Consider the following 17371-nt stretch of genomic DNA (forward strand, 5'->3'; position numbering starts at 1 on the left):
ATTTACTTGTGATTACCTTGTAGAATAAAATTAAAAAAAGTTTTGATTATGTCAATTTGTAGTGGGCAATACCATCAAGATAATCAAAGAAATAGTTATCTATTCGATGTAATAAAATTTGTATTTGGACGATCAAAAAAATTCATCAAACTTTAGACCTTATTGTCTTTTTAGTATGAGATTTTTAAGAGTAACAATTTTAATGAAGGGAAAAATGTCATCTGTTGCTTCCTGCCTTACAAAATAGGGAAATAGGGAAAAAATCATATGCAGCTTTAGTAATGAGTATATGTTTGGTTATTTATGTTGAAGACATCATAAATAAGTGCAGATATTTGGTCAATTATTTGCTCATGTCTTGTATCATTCTTCTCATAAATTTTGCGAAATATAGTGCAAAAGTCTCATCTAACACTTGAAAGACAATACAAGGAGATTGATGCTCCATTATTAAAACAAAAATGATATTAAAGGCAATATTGATGAAATAATGTTATTTTTATAATATTCACTAAAGTGATAGACATTTTAATTTTTATTAAATAATATAAATGAGATAAATCATTATATGTGATTTTTTTTTAATATAAATTTTGTTTGTATTTTCTTTTTAATCTTACTTCACCCAAATTGTCATATTTTATGGCCATCCTCAAAAGTCCTAGTTAATCTTTGCTTGACTTGTAGGGTTCAAAAGATTGACAAGAGTTGGATGATGATAACTGATAGGTTGAAAAGTAAAGAGTACCAACAAGGTGTTAAGCCATTTATTGACTTTGCTACGAAGGATTTAGGCCCACACGATGACATTCGTTGTCTATGTATTGATTGCTTGAATGGCACAAAACATAGTCGACAAGTTGTATGGCTGCACTTGATTCAAAGAGGAATCGCGTGTTCTTATAGAACTTGGGTGCACCACCGGGAACATGTTCCATTGCATCATGATTAGCCTAGTGTGTCAAACGATGCTGGTGAAAGTGATGGAGTTGCAATTTTTGACATTGACGATAATTTAGGCGAGTTGCCTACTATGTTGGAAGAGATTTACATGAGTGGCCTCATGGATGATCATATCGACGAAGAACCTAATAGCTCGGAGAGAGAAAATTCAGTAAAGTTCATTAGGTTGTTTGATGATGCTCTACGCAAAGTGTACCCGGAGTGTGAAAAGTTTTCCCTATTGTCCTTCGTTATTAAGATGCTTCATATTAAGGTGTACAATAAATGGAGCAACAAATCTTTCGATATGGTTATGTAAGTTTTCAAAGACATTCTCCCAAAGTGCAATGAAACTGTTCCATGGACCCTTCATGAATTGGAAAATTTCTTACATGAATTGGGTTTGGGATATGAGGCCATTCATGCATGCAAGAATGATTGTATTTTGTTTTGGAAGGACAACGCAAAACTGGATAACTGCTCTACATGTAAGGAGTCTAGATACAAGTTCAACAATGTGAGTGGTAAAAAGATTCCTCACCAAATATTGAGGTACTTTCCTTTGACACCGAGGTTGAAGAGATTGTACATGTTGAAAAAAAACCCCCGCAGATATGAGATGGCACAAAGAGAAGCGTGTGGATGATAGAATGTTAAGGCATCCAGCTGATGGTTTGGCATGGAAGGACTTTGATATGCAACATCCTACATTTTCTGTGGAACCCCGGCGTGTAAGGTTAGGGCTTGCCACGGATGGTTTCAATCCGTTTGGAAATATGAGCACATCGTATAGCATGTGGCTCGTACTCTTAATGCCTTACAATCTTCCTCGGTGGAAGTGTATGAAAGAGCCATTTCTGATGATGTCAATGCTTATTCCCAATCCATCCGCCCCTGGAAGAGACATCGATGTTTACTTGCAACCATTAGTGGAGGAGTTAACGAATTTGTGGGGGCATGGTGTGCAAACATATGATGCGTCAAATGGTCAAAATTTTAAAATGCATGCAGCTGTCATATGGACCATCAATGACTTCCTCGCATATGGTACCATGTCTGGTTAGACTACAAAAGGTTACCTGGCTTGCCCTAATTGTAACATGGATGTATCATCTCAGCGTCTGCGAAGTAAGATAGGATATATGGGTGCCCGCCCAAGAACCATATTTGGTGAAGAAGTAAGCTCTTCAATGGTCAAAAAATGAGCATCGGTCCAAACCTGTGGAGTTATTGGGAGAACAAATACTGCAGCAAATTGATTTGGGGACATACAGGCCGTATGGCAAGCATCCAAACAATCGAAAAAGACAACGGTCAGAAAATCCACCTTCCAATTAGAAAAAAAGAAGCATTATGTTTGACCTACCCTATTGGAAAACACTAAAGCTTCGACACAACCTTGATGCCATGCACATAGAGAAGAATATATGTGACAATCTGGTTTGGACACTACTGAGTATTGATGGCAAGAACAAGGACACGAATAAAGCACACTTGGATCTAGAAGACATGCAGATACGAAAGGGGTTACACTTGAAGAGGCCTTCCAATGGCTCATTCAAGAAGCCTCCGGCATCGTACACACTATCCCCGGTAGAGAGACAAGGGTTTTGTGATTTCTTTAAATCGATTAAGTACCCTGATGGCTATGTAGCAAATATATCCAACTGTGTCACCACTCATGGTGGAAAATTAGCTGGCCTCAAAACTCATGAGTGTCATGTCCTTCTACAACGACTACTTCCAATTGGGATACGTGGATACCTTTCCAAGGAGATTGGGACCACACTTTTTGAGTTGGGAAATTTTTTCAAACAGTTGTGCTAAAAGACATTGAGGGTGACTGATTTGGAGAAAATAGAGGAACAAATCGTACTTATACTTTGCAAGCTTGAGAAGTTTTTTCTTCCTACAGTTTTTGATGTCATGGTTCACTTGGCAATTCATTTGCCTTATGAGGCTATGCTTGGAGGACCTGTGCAATATCGATGGATGTATCCCATTGAGAGGTAACACCATGAGCTCCTGAACATCCCTATTTACATATAGTAGATAATGTAAACATTAACATTCAAATCATATTGCCATGTAGGATGCTCGGACTTCTGAAAGGATTTCTTCGCAATAAAGCTCGGCCATAAGGTTCCATTGTAGAGGCTTACATTTCAAAAGAGTGTACGACGTTTTGTTCAATGTATTTAGATGGCGTTGAAACGGTGTTTAATCGGGAAGAATGGAACTATGACGGGGGTGACAACGGCCCGAGGTTGGCGATTTTCACTCAAAATGGTCGTCCATTTGGTCTACTAACAAGGGAAACTAATGTGTCTGTAGCCGACCGTGAAAAGGCTCATTGGTTTGTCCTACACAATAGCTTAGAAATGGAAGAATACGTAGAATACACGTCGAACCTGTGACGTATTATTTGTGACCTATATGCTTTTTTTTTTAGTAATCATTCTTCAAATTACTTATGAATTACATTGTCCTACGTAGGGAACACAAGATGTTGTTGCAACAACAACATGGAAGTGCATGCGACATTGCCAAGATACAATACAAAGAATTTCCTAAATGGTTCAAAACTAAACTTCCTTATAGTGTAGTTTACACATCAAGTTAATTTATGTCAAAAATAACATGACAGTTTCTATTAATGTAGATGAACCAATTGCCGCACAACAAGTCACCCGAAGCAACCGATGAGATGTGGTCACTGGCAAATGGTCCTAACAGCTTAGTGAACACATATTCGGGATACATTTGTCATGGCGTCCGATTCCATGCTTGCGACCGTGACAATCATCGTAAAACTCAAAATAGTGGATTGGTAATGAAACACCATGAAGGCCAATTCATAAAGTTCTACGGCTACATTTGCAAAGTTTGGGAAATGACATATTTGTTTAGGCACTGTGTTGTTTTATTCCAATGTGAATGGTATAACATCAGTAGTAATAGAACTTTGCGGGTCGAACCACATTTCACTACTATTGATATACGAATTCGATGGTATAAAGATGACCTGTTTGTGTTACCAAGTCAAGTGCAACAAGTTTTCTACGTGCATGATATGAAGTTAGGTGCCAATTGGAGAGTAGTAGAAAAGTTTCAACAACGAAGAATTTGGGATGTGCCCGAGGTGGATGTGCCACAACCTGATGATGTGTTCCAACAAGATGAAAGCACTGATGTTGTACCAACTGAGCCTATGGATGACGATGTGGTGTTGTGCTGAGATGATATTGTCGCTGAAATTATTCCAATGGAAGTTTTGAAGTCTGATAACCGTGTACAACCTAAGGTTGGTATAGATGATGACTTCATATGTGATGATGAAGATGTACCGACAATGGAGGGTGACAATGAAGAAGAGGATGAGCTTGACAGTGATTTTGGTACAGATATGGACATAGAATGTTGATGTATGGGTTGCAAATTTGGATGTGTGATAGAGTCTTGATGTATGGGTTCTAAATTTCGATGTGTGTTCTTCGTTGTTGTTGTTTTGTCTTTTTGTCCTTTTGTTGATGTAATGGGGAAAACGATGAAGGAGATTGTTATTCTTTATGTGTTATGTAATTAGATGAGAGTTTAGTCCTTTTGTTTATGTTGTTCTTCATGTCATCATGATGAGCTATATTGTAAACTTTTTCGCAATGTTGAACCTCTTTAATTGATGAACCTTCTCATTTGACATCTATGCTTAACATCGGTTTATGTACAACACTTTTATTTGACAATCATTATCAATTATTTTCCTATTGTTGTCTTGTTGTAATTTTGTGAATACTTTAGCTTTTGTAAACAATCCATATTGGTCATAATATCGATGATGCATGTGATATTTTTACTTAATATATCATGTTTGCAGCTATTTTGCAGGTACCAACATGGTTCCTAGGACGAAGACAGGGCGGCGTAAGAAAACAACAATTGACCCCATAGCATCACCCTCAGGAACATCTGCACATGTCACTGTCACACCATAGACTTTATCCGATGAGACACAACCACCGGATAACACACAAGCATTTGTGGAAGAGACACAGGTGCATGGCGTATGTAAGACCATTGAACTTAAGTAAATGATTTTTGTTCATCTAGAAATACAATTTCTTGTATGTATAAAAAAATTATAATCCCCTAGAAATTTCCTGATAAAATTTAAAATTTAATATTAATTATTGTCAATTATATGTTTGGGGCACTATTTACAATTTGAAGGCCTTACACTTGTTGCCCCTTCTTGACCAGGGAAAAGTACGTCAACTTGTGCACGTGGTCCTACACTCGGAAAAGGAGTGCAAAAAAGGATTGCGAGCAAAAAAAGGGAGAAACTACATGTTTATGTCAATCGCATGCTGAATGCACTCACTGGAGGGAATGCCATCCTTGCAACAAATGAGTTGGGCTTGCAGATAAGGCGGTTGTGCCCTCTCAAGGGAGTGAAGTCATGGAAGAAAATTGATAAGAGTATCAAAGATGCTGTAGTACAAGCTGTGCTAGTAATTTCTGACCTTAAACTAAATGTCTTCATTATGTAAAGTTGCAATTGCTGCATTCAATTTCTATAATACGTCACACACTTATGCTTGCAGGACGAGTTTGAAATTGGGGAGGATTTTCATACTAATCAACAAGCTCAAGAGATCGTTGATACGAAGGTGTATCTCTTGTACAAGGATTGGGGGTACACCCTGAAGCAACACTTTGAAAAACTTATAGAAGAGGGTGTTGATGACCCATATAGTCATCCGCCTACAGGAGTTTGCTTGGATGATTGGAAACACATGATTGATGTGGCTAGGAAGGATGCATCTCATTTGGTAACAAACAAATATAAACGACTCAATTGTTTTATTTGTGTATTATGCATTGATATGTACTAATTCTTGAATACTTCCTTTTTTTTAGAAACGCTCTAAAGCTGGTAAAGAAAACCAGAGTTTGCTACCATACAATCACACCAGTTGATCTCGCTCCTTTCCAATAGCAATGTCGTTCATGGTGAGCTAGATGCATTTGGAACATATTTCTCATCACTTATATATGTAAGATGAAAGTCATGGTTACTATTGTGACAAATTAATTTTGTTATTTGAAACTAACAGGTAGATGAAAATAGGGAGTTAAATTTTCCAGAATTTTATTTCAAATCACACAAATCGAAGAAAACAAACGAATGGATTGACCCCAAATGTGGTGAGCTACATGTAAGGAGTAAACTTTTTTTTGCCAATTGTATTTAATATTAATTCATATCTTAGCACAAAATTGAATGTGATTTCTTGTGCCTTTGTTGAATAGTCTACTTTTTTTTGGTAATGACAGGATGCGATGGTGAATCTACAACCGACAACCATGGATGCGGGGATTTCATTGACACATGAGGAACTCTCACAGCAAGTGCTTGGACAGAGAAAGAATTACTTACGTGGATTTGGGATTGGCCTATGACCCTATTCACCATCTGATAGTGCAGCACGATCTTGTGACAAACAAATAGAGGCAATGCGATCTGAGATGGAGGTTTTTCATGAAAATTTGATGAAGGAGAAAGAAAAGCGCCAGAGAGATCGTGAAGAGATGATGATGGATATAGAGGAGTTGATAAAAGAAGTAGAAGAAGGAAAAAAAAGCAAGGGAGGCGCAACAAGAACAACTTAATGATTTGAACTTTGTGGTTTTACAACTCTCAACACTATTGGAGGGTTCAGACGGTCATCGTCATATTTGGTAAGAAGAATTTTATTCATATCATACTAAGACTTATACAAACTTAGATTTACATATTCACTAAACAATACTATCTCTTTATTGTTAAGCATGAGGACAAGCTAAGATCATGCAATTGAAGAATTAAAATATGTGTACTCTTTATCTTCAAATAGGACTTGTGATAACTAACGGAACGTAATTCGGATCCGTAGGTAGAGAGTTAGAGCCGAATACGTCTTAAACTTAGTCGAAATAGGGCGTTTTGGGAGCGAAAATTCTAAACAGCCACCGAACGATCGTGTGACTCCCACGGACCGCATCCCCATGACAAATAAGACTTGTGACAACTGACGAAACGTTATTCGGACCCGTAGGTAGAGAGTTAAAGTCAAATACGCCTTAAACTTACTTGAAAAAGAGCTTTCTAGGGGCAAAATTCATAATAGCTCCCGAACGACAGTGTGACTCTCATGGACAGCTTCCCCATGACAAATAGGACTTGTGACAACTGACGGAATGTAATTCGGACCCGTAGGTAGGGAGTTAGAGCGGAATACGCCCTAAACTTGGCTGAAAAAGGGCGTTTCGGGGGGAAAAATTCAAAACAGCCCTTGAACCACCATGTGTCTTACACAGACAGTTTCTCCATGACAAATAGGACTTGTGACAATTGACAGAACGTAATTTGGACCCGTAGGTTGGGAGTAAGAGCCGAATACACCCTAAACTTAGTTGAAAAATAGCGTTTTGGAGGGGGGGAATTCAAAATAGCCCCCAAACCACCGTGTGGCTCACACAGAAAGTTTTTCCATGACAAATAGTACTTGTGACAATTGACAGAACATAATTCGGACCCATAAGTTGGGAGTTAGAGCCGAATGCACCCTAAACTTAGTTGAAAAAGGGCGTTTCGGGAGTTAAAATTCAAAACAGTCTCCGAATCACCATGTGCCTCTCACGAATAGCTTCCCCATGACAAATAAGACTTGTGACAACTGATGGAACGTAATTCGGACCCGTAGGTAGAGAGTTAGAACTGAATAAACCTTAAACTGACTCGAAAAAGAGCTTTCCGTGGGCAAAAATTCATAACAACCCCCAAACGAATGTGTGACTCTCACGGAAAGCTTCCCTATGACAAATAGGACTTGTGACAACTGACAGAGTGTAATTCGGAGCCGTAGGTAGAGAGTTAGAGCCAAATACACCCTAGACTTAGTCGAAAAAGGGCATTTCGAGAGGGAAAAATTCAAAACAGCCCCCGAACCACTATGTGGCTCACACGAACAGTTTCTCCATGACAAATAGGACTTTTAACAACTGACGGAACATAATTCGGAGTCGTAGGTTGGGACTTAGAGTTGAATACGCCCTAAACTTAGTTGAAAAAGGGCGTTTCGGGAGCGAAAATGCAAAACAGCCCCCGAACGATCGTGTGACTCATAGGGACAGTTCCACCATGACAAATAGGACTTGGGACAACTGACAAAATGTAATCTGGACACGTAGGTTGGGAGTTAGAGCCGAATACGCCATAAACTTAGTCAAAAAAGGGCGTTTCAGGGGCAAAAATTCAAAGCAGCCCCCGATCCACCGTGTGACTCTCATGGATAGCTTCTCCATGACAAATAAGACTTGTGACAACTAATAGAACGTAATTTGGACTAGTAGGTAGACAGTTAGAGCCGAATACGTCTTAAACTTACTCGAAAAAGAACTTTTCGGGGGCGAAAATTCAAAACAACCTCCGAATGACCAGGTGAATCTCATGGATAGCTTCCCCATGATAAATAGGACTTGTGACAACTAACGGAATGTAATTCGGACCCGTAGGGTAGAGAGTTAGAGTCGAATACGCCATAAACTTAGTCAAAAAGAGGCGTTTCGGGTGAAAAAATTCAAAACAGCCCCCGAACAACCATGTGGCTCACACGGACAATTTCTCCATGACAAATAGAACTTTTAACAACTGACGGAACGTAATTCGGAGCCATAGGTTGGGGGTTAGAGTTAAATACGCCCTAAACTTAATCGAAAAAGGGCGTTTCGGGAGCGAAAATTCAAAACATCCCTTGAACGATCGTGTGACTCACAGGGACAGCTCCACCATGACAAATAGGACTTGTGACAACTGGCAAAATGTAATCCGGACACGTAGGTTGGGAGTTAGAGCCAAATACGCCCTAAACTTAGTCAAAAAAGGGCGTTTTGGGGGCAAAAATTCAAAGCAGCCCCCGATCCATCGTGTGACTCTCATGGATAGCTTCTCCATGACAAATAAGACTTGTGATAACTAACAGAACGTAATTTAGACCCGTAGGTAGAGAGTTAGAGCCGAATACGCCTTAAACTTACTCGAAAAAGAACTTTTCAGAGGTAAAAATTCAAAACAACCTCCGAATGACTGTGTGAATCTCACGGATAGCTTCCCCATGAAAAATAGGACTTGTGACAATTGACGGAATGGAATTCGGACCCGTAGGTAGAGAGTTCGAGCCGAATACGCCCAAAACTTAGTCGAAAAAAGGCGTTTCGGGGAAAAAAATTCAAAACAGCCCCTGAACCACAGTGTGGCTCGCCCGAAAAGTTTCCCAATGACAAATAGGACTTGTGACAACTGACAGAATGTAATCCGGTCCCGTAGGTTGGGAGTTAGAGCGGAATACACATTAAACTTAGTCGAAAAATGATGTTTCAGGGGGAAAAATTTAAAACAACCACCAAACCACTGTGTGGCTCACATGGACAGTTTCTCCATGACAAATAGGACTTGTGACAAGTGACAGAACATAATTCGGATCCGTAGGTTGGGAGTTAGAACCGAATACGCCCTAAATTTAGTCGAAAAGGGCATTTCCGGAGCAAAAATTCAAAACAGCCGCTGACCCACCATGTGGCTTACACAAACAGTTTCCTTATGACAAATAGAACTTGTGACAACTGATGGAATGTAATCCGAACTCGTAGGTTGGAAGTTAGAGTCGAATACGCCATAAACTTAGTCAGAAAAGGATATTTCGGCGGTGAAAATTCAAAACAGCCCCCGAACTACCGTGTGACTCTCACAGATAGCTTCCCATGACAAATAAGACTTGTGAGAGCTGACGGAACATAATTCGGACCCGTAGGTAAAGAGTTAGTGCTGAACATGCCTTAAACTTACTTGGAAAAGAGCTTTCTGGGGGCGAAAATTCATAATAGCCCCCAAATGACCGTGTGACTCTCACGGAAAGCTTTCCCATAACAAATAGGACTTGTGACAACTGACAGAATGTAATTTGGACCCGTAGGTAGAGAGTTGGAGCCAAATACTCCCCAAGCTTAGTTGAAAAACTACGTTTCGTGGGGAAAAATTCAACACAGCTCCCAAACCACCATGTGGCTCATACAAACGATTTTTCCATGACAAATAGGACTTGTAACAACTGACGGAACGTAATTCGGACCTAAAGATTGGGAGTTAGAGATGAATACGCTCTAAACTTAACCGAAAAAGGGCATTTCGGGGGCGAAAATTCAAAATAGCCCCCGAACCACCGTGTGACTCTCACGGATAGCTTCCCTATGACAAATAAGATTTGTGACAACTGATGGAATGTAATTCGGACCGGTAGGTAGAGATTTAGAATCGAATATGCCTTGAACTTACTCGAAAAAGAGCTTTCTGGGGGCGAAAATTCATAACAGCCCTTGAATGTCTGTGTGACTCTCACGGACAGGTTCCCCTTGACAAATAGGACTTGTGACAACTGACAGATTGTAATTGGGACCCGTAGGTAGAGAGTTAGAGCCGAATACGCCCTAAACTTAGTCGAAAAAGGGGGTTTTGGAGGGGGAAATTCAAAACAACATCCGAACCACCGTGGGACTCACATAGACAGATTCCCCATGACAAATAGGACTTGTGACAACTGACAGAATGTAATCCAAACTTGTAGGTTGGGAGTTAGAACAGAATACGCAATAAACTTTGTCGAAAAAAGGGTGTTTTAGGGGAAAAAATTCAAAACAACCCCCGAACAGCCGTGTGGCTCACACGGACAGTTTCTCTATGACAAATAAGACTTGTGACAACTGACAAAACGTAATTCAGAGCCGTAGGTTGGGAGTTAGAGTCGAATAGGCACTAAACTTAGTCGAAAAAGGAGCGAAAATTCAAAATAGCCCCTGAACAACCGTGTGGCGCACACAGACAGTTTCTCTATGACAAATAGGACTTGCAATAACTGACGGAATGTAATATGGACCCGTAGATTTGGAGTTAGAGCCGAATTCGCTCTAAACTTAGTCTAAAAAGGGCGTTTCGAGAGCAAAAATTCAAATCATTCCCCGAACCACCGTGTGACTCTCATGGACAGCTTCTCCATGATAAATAAGATTTGTGACAACTGAGGGAGCGTAATTCGGACCCGTGGGTAGAGAGTTAGAGTTGAATACCCCTTAAACTAACTCGAAAAAGAGCTTTCCGAGGGTGAAAATTTAGAACAGCCCCTGAACAACTGTGTGACTCTCACAGACAGCTTCTCCATGACAAATGGGACTTGTGACAAGTGACGGAATGTAATCGGACTTGTAGGTAGAGAGTTAGAGCCGAATACGCCCTAAACTTAGTAAAAAAATGGGGTTTTGGGAGGAAAAATTCAAAACAAACCCCAAACCACCATGTAACTCACACAGACAGTTTCGTCATGACAAATAGGACTTGTGACAACTGACGAAACGTAATTCGGACTTGTAGGTTGGGAGTTAGAGCCGAATACGCCCTAAACTTAGTTAAAAAAGGGCGTTTTGGGGTGAAAATTCAAAACAGCCCCAAACCACCATGTGGCTCTCACAGACAGCTTCCCCATGACCAATAAGACTTGTGACAACTGACGGAACGTAATTCGGACCCGTAAGTAGAGAGTTAGAGCCGAATTCGCCTTAAACTTACTCGAAAAAGAGCCTTTTGGGGGTGAAAATTCATAACAGTCCCTGAACGACCATGTGACTCTCACAGATAGCTTTCCTATGAAAAGTAGGACTTGGGACAACTGACGAAATGTAATTGGGACCCGTAGGTAGAGAGTTAGAGTTGAATACACCCTAAACTTAGTAAAAAAAAGGCGTTTTGGGGGAAAAAATTCAAAACAGCACCCGAACCATGGTGTGGATCACACGGACAGTTTCCCAATGACAAATAGGACTTGTGAAAATTGACGGAATATAATCTGGACCCGTAGGTTGGGAGTTAGAGCAGAATACGCATAAAAGTTAGTCGAAAAAGGGCGTTTCGGGGGGAAAAATTCAAAACAGCCCTCGAACCACCGTGTGGCTCACACGGACAGTTTTTCCATGACAAATAGGACTTGTGATAATTGACGAAATGTAATTCGGACCCGTAGGTTGGGAGTTAGAGCCGAATACGCCCTAAACTTAGTTGAAAAAGGGCGTTTCGGTTGCGAAAATTCAAAACAGCCCCCGAACCATAGTGGCTCACACAGACAGTTTTCCCATGACAAATAGGACTTGTGACAACTGACGAAATGTAATCCGGACCCGTAGGTTGGGAGTTAGAGCTGAATACGCCCTAAACTTTGTCGAAAAAGGGCGTTTCGGGGGCGAAAATTCAAAACAGCCCTCGAACAATCGTGTGACTCTCACGGAAAGCTTCCCCCATGAAAAATAAGACTTGTGACAACTGACAGAACGTAATTCAGATCCGCAGGTAGAGAGTTAGAGTTGAATATGCCTTAAACTTACTCGAAAAAGAGCTTTCCTAGGGAAAAAATTCAGAACAGCCCCCGAACGATTGTGTGACTCTCACGGACAGCTTCCCCATGAAAAATAGGACTTGTGACAACTGATGGATTGTAATTTGGACCCGTAGGTAGAGAGTTAGAGCCGAATACATCCGAAACTTAGCCGAAAAAGGGCGTTTCGAGAGGAAAAATTCAAAATAGGCCCTGAACCACCGTGTGGCTCACACAGACAGTTTCACCATGACAAATAGGACTTGTGACAACTGATGAAATGTAATTCAGACCGTAGGTTGGGAGTTAGAGCCGAATACGCCTTAAACTTAGTCGAAAAAGGGCGTTTCTGGGGTGAAAATTCAAAACAGCCTCCGAACCACCATGTGACTCACACGAACAGCTTCCTTATGACAAATAAGACTTGTGACAACTGACGGAATGTAATTCAGACTCGTAGGTAGAGAGTTAGAGTCGAATACGCCTTAAACTAACTCGAAAAAGAGCTTTTCGGGGGCCAAAATTCATAATAGCCCTCGAACGACCATGTGACTCTCACAGACAACTTCCCCATGACAAATAGGACTTGTGACAACTGACAGAATGTAATTCGGACCCGTAGGTAGAGAGTTAAAGCCGAATACGCCCTAAACTTGGTCGAAAAAGGGCGTTCCGGGGGAAAAAGTTCAAAACAGCCCCTGAACCACCGTGTGACTCACACAGACAGTTTCTCCATGACTAATAGGACTTGTGACAACTGACGGAACATAATTCGGACCCGTAGGTTGGGAGTTAGAGCCGAATATGCCCTAAACTTTGTCGAAAAAGGGCGTTTCGGGGGGAAAAATTCAAAACAGCCCCCGAACAACTGTGTGGCTCATAGGGACAGTTTCCTTATGACAAATAGGACTTGTGACAACTAACGAAATGTAATCCAGACCTGTAGGTTGGGAGTTAGAGCCGAATACGCCTTAAACTTACTTGAAAAAGAGCTTTTCGAGGGCGAAATTTCAAAACAGCCTCCGAATGACCGTGTGAATCTCATGGATAGCTTCTCCATGACAAATAGGACTTGTGAAAACTGACGGAATGTAATCTGGACTTGTAGGTTGGGAGTTAGAGTGCAATATGCAGTAAACTTACTTGAAAAAGGGCATTTCGGGGAAAAAATTCAAAACAACCTCTGAACCACCGTGTGGCTCACATGAACAGTTTCTTCATGACAAATAGGACTTTTGACAATTGACGGAACATAATTCTGACTGTAGGTTGGGTGTTAGAGCCGAATATGCCCTAAACTTACTCGAAAAAGAGCTTTCCGGGGGCGAAAATTCATAACAGCCCCCAAATATGCCTTACACTTAGTCGAAAAACTCGCAATACTTAGTTTAAGAAGCGACAATTTTATGAAAATAACATCTACATATTCTAATAATTACCTTTATATATTTATAGGATGAAGAAATTACATATTAGATTGTTTGTGCAGTTGCTTGGAATAAATATTGCATGATACATATATATATACTTTCTTTTATTTCCAAGAAGACATTTCTCGATTGTTCTACCTTAAATGCATGTTAGAACATGTTCCATATGGCTGACAGAATTGATATTTTGAAACCAATTCTAATGTTTCGTTTTTTATTTTTCTTTGTAGATGGCTTTGTTGCGTGGACTTGTGGATAATCTATATTGGTGTATGGAGAAGAATTTTCACTTTTGTGTAGAACTAATATAATACTTTTGTCGTCCTCAACTTTTGTGTAGTTCATTATTACTGATACAAAAAACTTTTGGCAATCAACAGATAATGACTGTCATAGTACATAGATCACCTTCTATCGTGGTACATATATACCATTTGTCGGTGTACATATATGACCTTCTGTCATGGTCCATAGAAAACTTTTGTCATGGTACATATATCACCTTTTGTTGTGGTACAGATTACGATGGTAATTTGTATCATGCCAAATGGTAATTTCGCTTGGCAGTAAATGTATTTTTTGTATATGAAGGGGTCTGATTTTTGTATGATATATTTTGTATGGAATTATTATTTTAGTTTGGACAATAGTTGATTTGTATGGACTTTGACATTTAAAGTTATTTATTTTTTGTATATGGATACAGATTGTGGAATGTTGATAGTATGTATCATTTTGTTTATATACGTATTACAGGTTGTATGGAATATGGACAGGTTATGGAGAAATTATAATTTTGCGATAAAACATAATATCATGTTTTTGACGACTAAACAATTAGCAGCTAAAAAGAAATTGGGAAAAGACACTTGGCGGCTAAAAGTTTTGTAGCAAAAAAAAAAAAAAAGACATTTGGCGACTAAAAATTTAGTAGCCAAAAGAAAATCAAACATTTGGCGACTAAAATATTTCGTAGCTAACAACAAAAAGCTAAAGAATAAAAGCACTTTTGCCGACTAAAATTTTAATAGCTAAAAATGTAGGACTTTAGGCGACCAAATATTTAGTAGCCAAAAGAAGAACTTTTTACCGACTAAAATTTTAGTAGCAAAAAATGTAGGACTTTAGGCGACCAAATATTCAGTATCCAAAAAAAGAACTCTTTGCCGACCAAAATTTTAGTAGCAAAAAATGTGGAACTTTAGGCGACCAAATTTTTAGTAGCCAAAAGAAAAACTCTTTACCAACTAAAATTTTAGTAGTTAAAAATGTGGGACTTTAGGCAACTAAAAGTTTGGTCGCCGAAAAGGGTCTAATTAATTTAATGTCTAACCTTTTGGCGACTAAAATTTTAGTCGTAAATTGTATACATTTGGCAAATAAAATAATTTTAGTCGCTAATTGCCTTTACCGACAATTCTTTGATGACTACTTTTGTGACCAAATAATTTAGTCGCTAAAACCCTTTGGCAACTAAAAATTAACTTTTGGCGACTAAAAATTTAGTCGCCAAAAGTGAAAATTCTTGTAGTGATATCACTTTTGAAATTTTTCTAGAAAATTTTGGTATTTTCTGGGATTTTAAATAATTAATAAATATACATAAAATTAGAAATAAATATTTCAGAATCTGGGAAAATGCAACAATTATGCCAGTAAATAGTAAACCATTACAGTAGTCTATTGAAAAAATTTCAACCTTAGAAACTTAGTCATGCAACCCCAAAAGCATTTTAAAGCAGAAATAATGAATTATTATTTCAGAAAAATTATTTTTTATTTTTATAAAATTTTGAAAATTTTACAATAGATAAAAAATTTAATTTTGAGTCTAATAGAACTAACCACACTTAAAACAAACCTATAAAGAATTACTTATAACCATTTAAAGCAATTCTGGGTTTTTAAAACAAACAAACAGAGTCTTAAAAAAATAGCAGCCAAGCCGACGCGAAAAATGGTGCCGCTCGGCTTGGCTCGGCACGTAGCACAATGTAGGGCGCGTGCGTGGACTGCACAAGACGCGCGCATGGAAGATGCGGACAGCGCGGCTGACGCACGCGTGATGGCGCGTGGAGGCGCGTCTGCGTGTGATTAAGCATGGCAGCGCGTGGCCGCCGCTGACGGCGTCATCTGGCGCGTAAGGCACATGCATCGCCTTTCGAGGTGTTTTCTGGTTCAATTTTGGTACTGCCGGACTCCATTTTCCAAAATAAAAACAATGGTGGTATCAAAAATGACATTTAACAAACCCAAATAATATGGTGTATCACACTCTCTCTCAAATGAGAGTGGAAGTGTAGAAACTCTGCACTTCATCTTCTTCCTTAAGCCACCAAAAAATACAAAACGAACCCAAATTAGGGTTTTGCTTTTTCTCATCAACTGTAAGTCGGAATCAGGCCCATAATATACCGTTTCAAAGGTATCAAAATAAGGATTCCAAATATATAATTTTCATAACATAAAAACAAAGCATGTAAAACCAGCATGTAGTTAAAGTTATGAAAAATTAAATGTGAATTTCTATTTTTCTCAAAATCCGACCGTTGGATTTTTATGAAACTTGGCAGATATATTCTACATGAAATATACTACAACATATATAAATTTCAGGTTGATCGGAGACAGTTCAAAAAAATATTAATTTTTCATGCATATATCATATGTGTATATATATATAATTATATACATATTTTAATGCACAAAAAACAAGCATGAAAATATCCATTTATGGCTTTGATACCAATGTAAGATATATACAACGCAGCGGGTAAAAGGATTCAAACCATACCTTGTGTGATAGAATCCGAAACGAAAAACCTTGTGGGTAAATCACGTGCTTCTTTAATCACAAACAACGAATACCCAGCAATGGGCTGATACCACAATATGAGTATCACCTACTCTAATCACAGTGCAAAGGCTAGATCGTTCTCTGATATGGGAGAGAGTTAGAGAGAGAGTATGGGAAGAATGTTATAGGTAAAAACCACATAACGTGTCTGATATTCTATATATTCAAAATATATAATCAGATATATAACCATATATATCCATCTATCCATATCTCCTAAGGATAGGATAGATGTAGATAGATAGAGGGTTATCCTAACAAATAGGATAATTAGGAAATCAAACTCAAATTACATGGGTAATTTGAATGGGCCATGGGTCATGCTACATGGGCACCCAAATTCGGGTCCAATACCCGGCCTAATTTCCAACAAATGAAAATGAGTTTAAGCTCACTTCTTAAGTTTTCAGTTAAGCTGTCTGGCATATCCAATCTTTTGGAAGTTTTGGATTGGTACTCTTTCAGTACAGCTTTATGATCTTTACCACCTTCAAGAAAGCATATTAAAGACAAAGCAAGTATGATTGCTAAAATTCTTGATTATTTAAATATCTACTTTCTATATGCTAAGATGTTTACATATCTTCATTACTTTGTTAGGTAACCGTAAAAAGAATGTAATGTCATGTAATAGTAGTCACATATGCATGAAATTATAAGACAAATGATATTTGGAGTTTAAGCTAATA

General features: G+C 38.8%; 1 pseudogene; it reads left to right on the plus strand.

Annotated features, from left to right (window-relative positions):
• The window catches only part of LOC114260515 (E3 ubiquitin-protein ligase HOS1-like), a 43874-nt pseudogene that overhangs the window by 15720 nt on the left and 10783 nt on the right, over positions 1-17371 (plus strand).

The sequence above is a fragment of the Camellia sinensis genome, chromosome 4 (genome assembly GCF_055761805.1).
Source record: "Camellia sinensis isolate YWXY chromosome 4, ASM5576180v1, whole genome shotgun sequence".
Taxonomy (NCBI): domain Eukaryota; kingdom Viridiplantae; phylum Streptophyta; class Magnoliopsida; order Ericales; family Theaceae; genus Camellia; species Camellia sinensis.